Source organism: Medicago sativa, chromosome 6 (assembly GCF_051527215.1).
Source record: "Medicago sativa cultivar Bolivia chromosome 6, Bolivia_mono, whole genome shotgun sequence".
Taxonomy (NCBI): Eukaryota; Viridiplantae; Streptophyta; class Magnoliopsida; order Fabales; family Fabaceae; genus Medicago; species Medicago sativa.
The window spans coordinates 60,275,428-60,282,667 of NC_140754.1; positions in this window are offsets into that span (position 1 = coordinate 60,275,428).

Sequence of the window (7,240 nt, forward strand, 5' to 3'; positions counted from 1 at the left end):
TACATCCGAGAAGACTTCCTACGAGGATAGATAGCCCCTAAGCATCTGCAGCCCCTTGTGCTTAATTGTTAATCTAATCTAATTTTAACTCAAATTCCCATCACTCTTATATGAAATGAAGAAAGGACTTTTCTCGGTTACTTTAGCACTAAGGATAGAACATATTCCTCATAATATCTGTCTTATACAGGAGCAAGAAAAGGGTTGGACTGCACACACACACTCACTTGAGACTTGATGTTGGGTAGAATAGGTTCATGAGAAGTATTTGAAATTGTAATTAGTGTACTTGAAGCAAAGCCTTTCTTTTGAGACATTTGTTCTTAATATTGCCATAATCAAATCTTTTGTTGCTGCTATGTTTGCTGCCTTTTGCTTGAGGACAAGCAAAGATTCAAGTGTGGGGGAGTTTGATGAGTCATAGATAGTCTTATTTATTGCCTTATTTAGTTTAGTTTTATTTTAGATTTGATTTTATTTTATTGCATTTTATTTTAGTTTAGAATATTTTACTTCAAATTGTCTTATATTTTATTTTAGGAATAAATATATGGTGGAAGGTGCCTTGGAGCAAAAGAAAGAGGACTGGAGCAAAATACAGCGCAAGAATACGAAGATACGGGGCAAAAATACAATTCCCCCTACCAGAAGCTTGGCACGGCCCGTGCCAACATGTGGCACGGCCGTGCGCGATCCCAGGACCTGTTTTGCTGCTTTTCTTCAAGCCCAAGTTACCCTGTTGCAGCTTTACCGTTTTATCCTTTTAGTTGCTTAGTTTCTAAGTCGAATGTAAAGCTATAAATAGAGTAGCTCTCCACCATAAACAAGCATGCTTTACTTTGTTTATTTCAATTGCTATTTTAATAAAAGTCTTTATTTTCCCTTTTACTTTCTTTGCAATTTATTTTACCGTATTTCTCTCTTCCTCCTCCATGTCTACGATGAACATGAGTGAGTAGACTTCTTAGTCTTAGGATTATTGGGGAGTCTAATGACTCAATCCTAAACAAAACATGTCTAAACCCTAATTTCTATGTAACCCTAATTTCTAATCTAGATTCACCGTCTTAACGTGGATTAACAATTATCAAACTGTGGAAGCGAAAGCGGAGGGTTTGATAATCGTTAATCCATCATCCCAAACATCAATTCATAAAGCGAGAGCGGAGTCTTGATGTTGGAACAAGTGAATCTAGACAATAATTGCAAAACAGTGAAATAGTCTTTGCAATTATTGAGACAAAGAGTAGTTTCAATCCTCTATGCATCTTCTAGTAATCATGTCAGTGAAATAGGCTTGGTTGCTAGAAGTAAACTCTCACCGGACTTTCATCGGAAAGGTGAGGGGCTAAGGGAAACCGGTCTTTAGAAATTAGTGTGTAAATCATGAAATTAGATGTTTAGGTTTTGTCTAGTGAAGGATTAGTCATTATGATGAACCAATGATCCTAAGGCCCTTTATTATTATTGTTTTTACCTTCAGCAATCAAACTCTCTTTTATTAACTTCCTCTCCTCTAATCATTCACTAAAAGTTAATTAAGTTGAACAACTCCCTAGCGGAACGATAACTCTACTTACTACTATTACTTCGATAGGTCATGCACTTGCGGTTTGGCCCTATCAAACTCCACAACAAAATGGGGTTGTAGAAAGAAAGAATAGAACTTTACAAGAAATGGCCAGAACCATGATCCATGAAAACAATTTAGCAAAACATTTTTGGGCAGAAGCTGTGAATACAACATGTTATGTCCAAAACAGGATCTATATCAGACCTATCTTGGAGAAAACAACATATGAACTCTTTAAAGGAAGAAAACCCAATATCTCTTACTTTCATCAATTTGGATGTACATGTTACATTATGAATAACAAGCTCTACCTAAAGAAATTTGATGCCAAGACCCAAAGAGGAATCTTCTTAGGTTACTCTGAAAGGTCAAAGGCATACAGAGTGTATAATTCAGAAATACTTTGTGTTGAAGAATCTATGCACGTTAAATTTGATGACAAAGAGCTTGAAGATAAAACTTCAAAGCAAGATGAAAGTTTTGCAGAGATACAGTTCCTGAAGTTACTCCAGAACTTGATCAGATAGCTGAATCTGAAGATAGTCCAGAAGCTGAACCCACATCAGAAGCACAAGATGGCTCACATCAAGCAGATCCTCCCAGAAACACATTCAAGCACAAGTCTTCACATCCAGAGGAGTTAATCATTGGAAACAAAGAAAGTCCAAGAAGAACAAGATCATACTTCAGACAAGGAGAGTCTATGATTGGACTGATATCAATGATTGAACCTACAACAGTTGATGAAGCACTTTCAGATGATGGATGGATCTTAGCTATGCAAGAAGAGTTGAATCAATTTCAAAGAAATGATGTGTGGGATCTGGTACCCAAACCTCAGCACAAGAACATTATTGGAACAAAATGGGTATTCAGAAACAAGTTGAATGAGCAGGGAGAAGTAACAAGAAACAAAGCAAGACTTGTTGCACAAGGTTACAGTCAACAAAAAGGCATTGAATATACTGAAACATTTGCTCCAGTTGCAAGATTGGAAGCAATCAGGTTACTTCTTTCCTATGCAGTTAATCATGGTATAATATTATATCAAATGGATGTCAAGAGTGCATTTCTTAATGGTGTCATAGAAGAAGAATTGTATGTCAAACAACCTCCTGGTTTTGAGGATATTAAGTATCCTGATCATGTTTTTAAACTGAAGAAATCACTATATGGCTTGAAACAAGCTCCCAGAGCTTGGTATGATAGACTAAGTAATTTCTTAATCAAAAATGATTTTAAAAGAGGACAGGTTGACACAACACTCTTCAGAAGGACTCTTGAGAAAGATATTCTTGTTGTGCAAATATATGTTGATGATATAATATTTGGTTCTACTAATGCATCTCTTTGCAAGGAATTCTCTAAGTTAATGCAGGATGAATTTGAAATAAGCATGATGGGAGAGCTGAAGTTCTTCCTTGGCATTCAAATCAATCAATGCAAAGGTGGAGTTTATGTTCATCAATCAAAGTATAAAAAGGAGCTTTTGAAGAAGTTAAAGCTTGAAGATTGTAAAGTGATGAACACTCCAATGCATCCTACGCGCACCTTAAGCAAATAAGATGAAGGAGCTAAAGTAGATCAGAAGCTGTACAGAGGTATGATTGGTTCTTTGTTATATCTCACTGCATCTAGGCCAGATATTTTATTCAGTGTATGCTTGTGTGCAAGATTTGAATCAGATCCTAGAGAATCTCATATGACTGCTATCAAGAGAATCTTCAGGTATTTGAAAAGAACAACTAATCTTGGACTCCTTTATAGGAAATCCTTAGATTATAAGCTAATTGGATTCTGTGATGCTGATTATGCTGGTGATAGGATTGAAAGAAAGTCTACCAGTGGCAATTGTCAATTTCTGGGTGATAATCTTATATCCTGGGCTAGCAAAAGATAAACAACTATTGCTATATCTACAGCAGAAGCAGAGTACATTTCAGCTGCAAGTTGTTGTACACAACTACTTTGGATGAAACATCAGTTGGAAGACTATCAGATAATTGCTAACAGTATTCCCATTTATTGTGATAATACTGCTGCTATTTGTTTGTCTAAAAATCCAATCTTGCATTCAAGAGCTAAGCATATTGAAATCAAACACCATTTTATCAGAGACTATGTTCAAAAAGGAATTTTAGATATTCAATTCATTGATACTGAGAATCAATGAGCTGATATATTTATTAAGCCTTTAACTGTTGAAAGATTTGATTTTATAAAGAAAAATATGAACATGCACTTTGTGTCTGATTAAAAGCTTGCTTGCTCCTGAATAGGATTTTAGGTTCTGAAGTCAGTTCAGAAGCTATGGTTCATCAGAAGCTCTTTATTGAGAGTCTGAGGAAAATACGCTTCTGATGATGACGTCAGCATCTGAAGTTCAGAAGCTGGATTTTATGCTCCTGAATAGTTGAGTTAGTGGAAACGCTGGAAGTTACTTTTTGTAGTAACACTGGCCCACTAACTTGGCAGTTACTCTGAGAACTTCTGACGTGGCTTATATGTATTGGTGTGTAACTTAAAAGGGCAATGATGATTTAATAGCTTTGAAAGTACTTTAACGCGCCCCCAATGTCATTAATGTTATGTTTGTTTGTCTCTTTTTGAATTGCAATCGTTTTACTTTTAACACTTTGTCAATTCACACACTACTCACTTCACAACAAACACTTCATCTTTCAAACCTCTTGCGAAGTAAGCGCATTTCTCAAAAACCTAGAACCCTAAATCTTCTTCATCATCATCAATGGCATCATCAAGCTAGCATCAGAACATTCCAGAATCCACTGCACAAGAGGCCCCTGCCTATGATATCAATGGAATAACCATGGAACTAGAAGAATGGGATTTAATGGTTTAAATAGAAAATCATGTGGATTTTGCATCTCTAGCTTTCCATAAGTGTTGGATCAGAAGTTAATATGAAGAACAAGGTCTTATGCCATACTTCAGTATGTTGAATGGACCAACATACGAAACCTTGGTTAGGCACTTCTGGGTGAGAGCATCGGTTTATGACAAAGCTGCATCAATAGCTGAAGAGAGGGAGAAGGTGTTACTTTACCCTAGTCTGAAAGGGAAGACTAGAAAAGAAATGGGACTTGAACCATTTACTTGCACAGAAATCAGGTCAAGCATCTGTGGTATTCCAGTAGTTATTGCTGAATGGCAGATAGCTTCTGTACTCAGAGTAGAAGCTTCTGGGAAATATTCAGGGATTGATATTTCAAGTTCTGAAGAAGGCTTCTGGAAAGAAAAAGTAAACCTGGCTGTGTACAACTCCACACGGGCAGGAAAGTATGCTGACTTAAGCATTGACAAGAAGCTGCTTCTGAAGATTCAGAATGAGAATCTTCTTCCAAAAGGTGGAGGTGATGAACCTACATTGGCACAGAAAGTTCTTCAGCATTTCATCAAGAAAGAAAAGGTGAATGTGCCCAAATACATGTTCAAGTATTTGATTGATAATCTGAGAAAGAGTCAGTTGCAGAAGAGACCCTAGGTACCTTATGGAAGGCTCTTATCAGAAATCTTCTATCAAGGAGGGATTTTGGACCGACTTAGTAATGTTGGAGCATACACAGATGAGATGCTTGACACTAAGACTGGGAAGTTCATTAATGCTCATACACTCAAGCATATGAAGTTGATCACCTCTGTCACCAAACTTGAAACTGACTTGCGTGAATCTAGAGCTAAGTCTGATCTCATGAAGGATTTTCCACCCATCTGCAAAAAGGATCCTCTTGATGTGCAGATGTATTTCATCAAGGATCATTTTGAAGCAACTAATAAGGTCATCAGGTTCGAAGATGTACCTGAGGAAATGTATGGTGGTGCTCTGCCACTTGCTAGAGGCAGAAAATCTAAGAGGAAGTTGACTGCAGAAGAATACTTGGAAGCTGAAAAACCTGCAAAGAAGGCAAAAGCTGCTTCTGATAAGCTTAAGATTGGTGGTTCTGCAATGCCATCAATTGAAGAAGATGTTGAGGACCTGGACGCAAATTTGTATCTGAACAGGAAAACGAGAAGTGAACATGTTGCTGCTTCTTCTATTGCTCTTGATCAACCTGCAATACCAAAGAAGAAGAGGAAGCCAGCAATAAGGAAGATCAAGGTATCTCCTCATGTTTTTAAGGAAGTAGAAGCTGCTGCTGCTGCATCTGAAGTTGTTGAAGCAGCTGGAAAAGCTTTGGAGATCGCTACTGAACTACAAGAGATTGTTATGTCAGAAGCTTCACAACTTCTGATGACTCCTAGTTCTACTGAAGATGGTCAGAAGAGAACAGTTGATTGTTCAGAAGCATCTACGACAGGTAATGTCTCTTCTCACACAGAACCTGTAATACATGAGATATCCAACAACTCTTCTTCAACCTCTTTATCAACATCATCATCATCATCATCATCTGATTCTGATGATGAAAAACCCATAGGTCATCGCTACCCTAATCTAGTAAAAAGCCATCCAACATCAACCAAAACTTACAAAAAGCCCTCTCAGACAAGCTCCTATGAACCTGTTGGTCATGTGATTGATCAAAAGATAAATGACATGCTTGAGAGAAGAAACCAATACATTGATAGAATTCTCCTCAATCACCCTCTTCAACCCCTTAACATCAAACCCCTCAACATGATTGTACCTGAAAAGGTGGAGTCTGAATCACAAACAGCCTCTGAAATGGCTTCTGAAGCAGTTGCTTCTGAAAAAGTTGTTTCAGAAAGCCCCCAACACCATGCACCTGAACCACAAAAGACCTCTTCACCACAACAACAACCACTCAACAAAGCAATTGAACCACAAATGGCCCATTCAACAAGCTCAACTCAAACCCTTCAAACTGTTTCTGAACCTACTGTTCTTGAACATATCACACCTGGACCTGAACCAGTTGCTCTTGAACAACCTGTTATTGAGCCAACCAAATCTTCTACCATTCCTTTACCTGCTCAAACTGTCAAGTTAACCCGCTATGATGGTGTTTCTATAACCAATGATATGGATTTAGACTCTGAGGATGATCAAGATGATCATGTCTCTGATATGGTTATAGACACTGATTCTGTCCAACCATCAACCAGCAACCCCTTACCTACAAATGGCCAATCATCATCAAACCTAGCCATTGTCCCCACAGCCTCACCAAAACCCTCTAGACAACCTTCACAACCCACAATATTCCTTGACCCTCATGTTTTACAAGATGTGTGTGATGACATTGCTTCTGAATTAATCAAGATGATAGAAGGAAGAAATGACTTGGGTCATAAAGTAAGTTATCAGAAGCAGTGGAGGAGACTGAAGGAAAGAGTGATCAATGTCATCTCAGCTCTGCATGATTCCTGCATTGAAGCTCAAGAGCAAGCAAAGCAGAAGCTGGAAAACTGGCTGAATGGAATTGAGGAAAATCTGGAAGACATAGAGGTCCTTGGAACCTGGGTGAAGAATCCTTTGAGCATAAGAGGAAGAGATCCTACAGATTTTCTTTCCAACTTTATTCATCTCAAGGATCTAGATCTGACATTCCTTTCCAAGGTAAACCTGAGCAATGCTGCACCTGATCTGGCTCTAGTTCAGAAGAACAAGGTGTTAGAGGAAAGAAACAAGGAACTGGAAAGAGAGCTACAAGAGCAGAAATTAAAGCTGATAAAGTTTGAAGC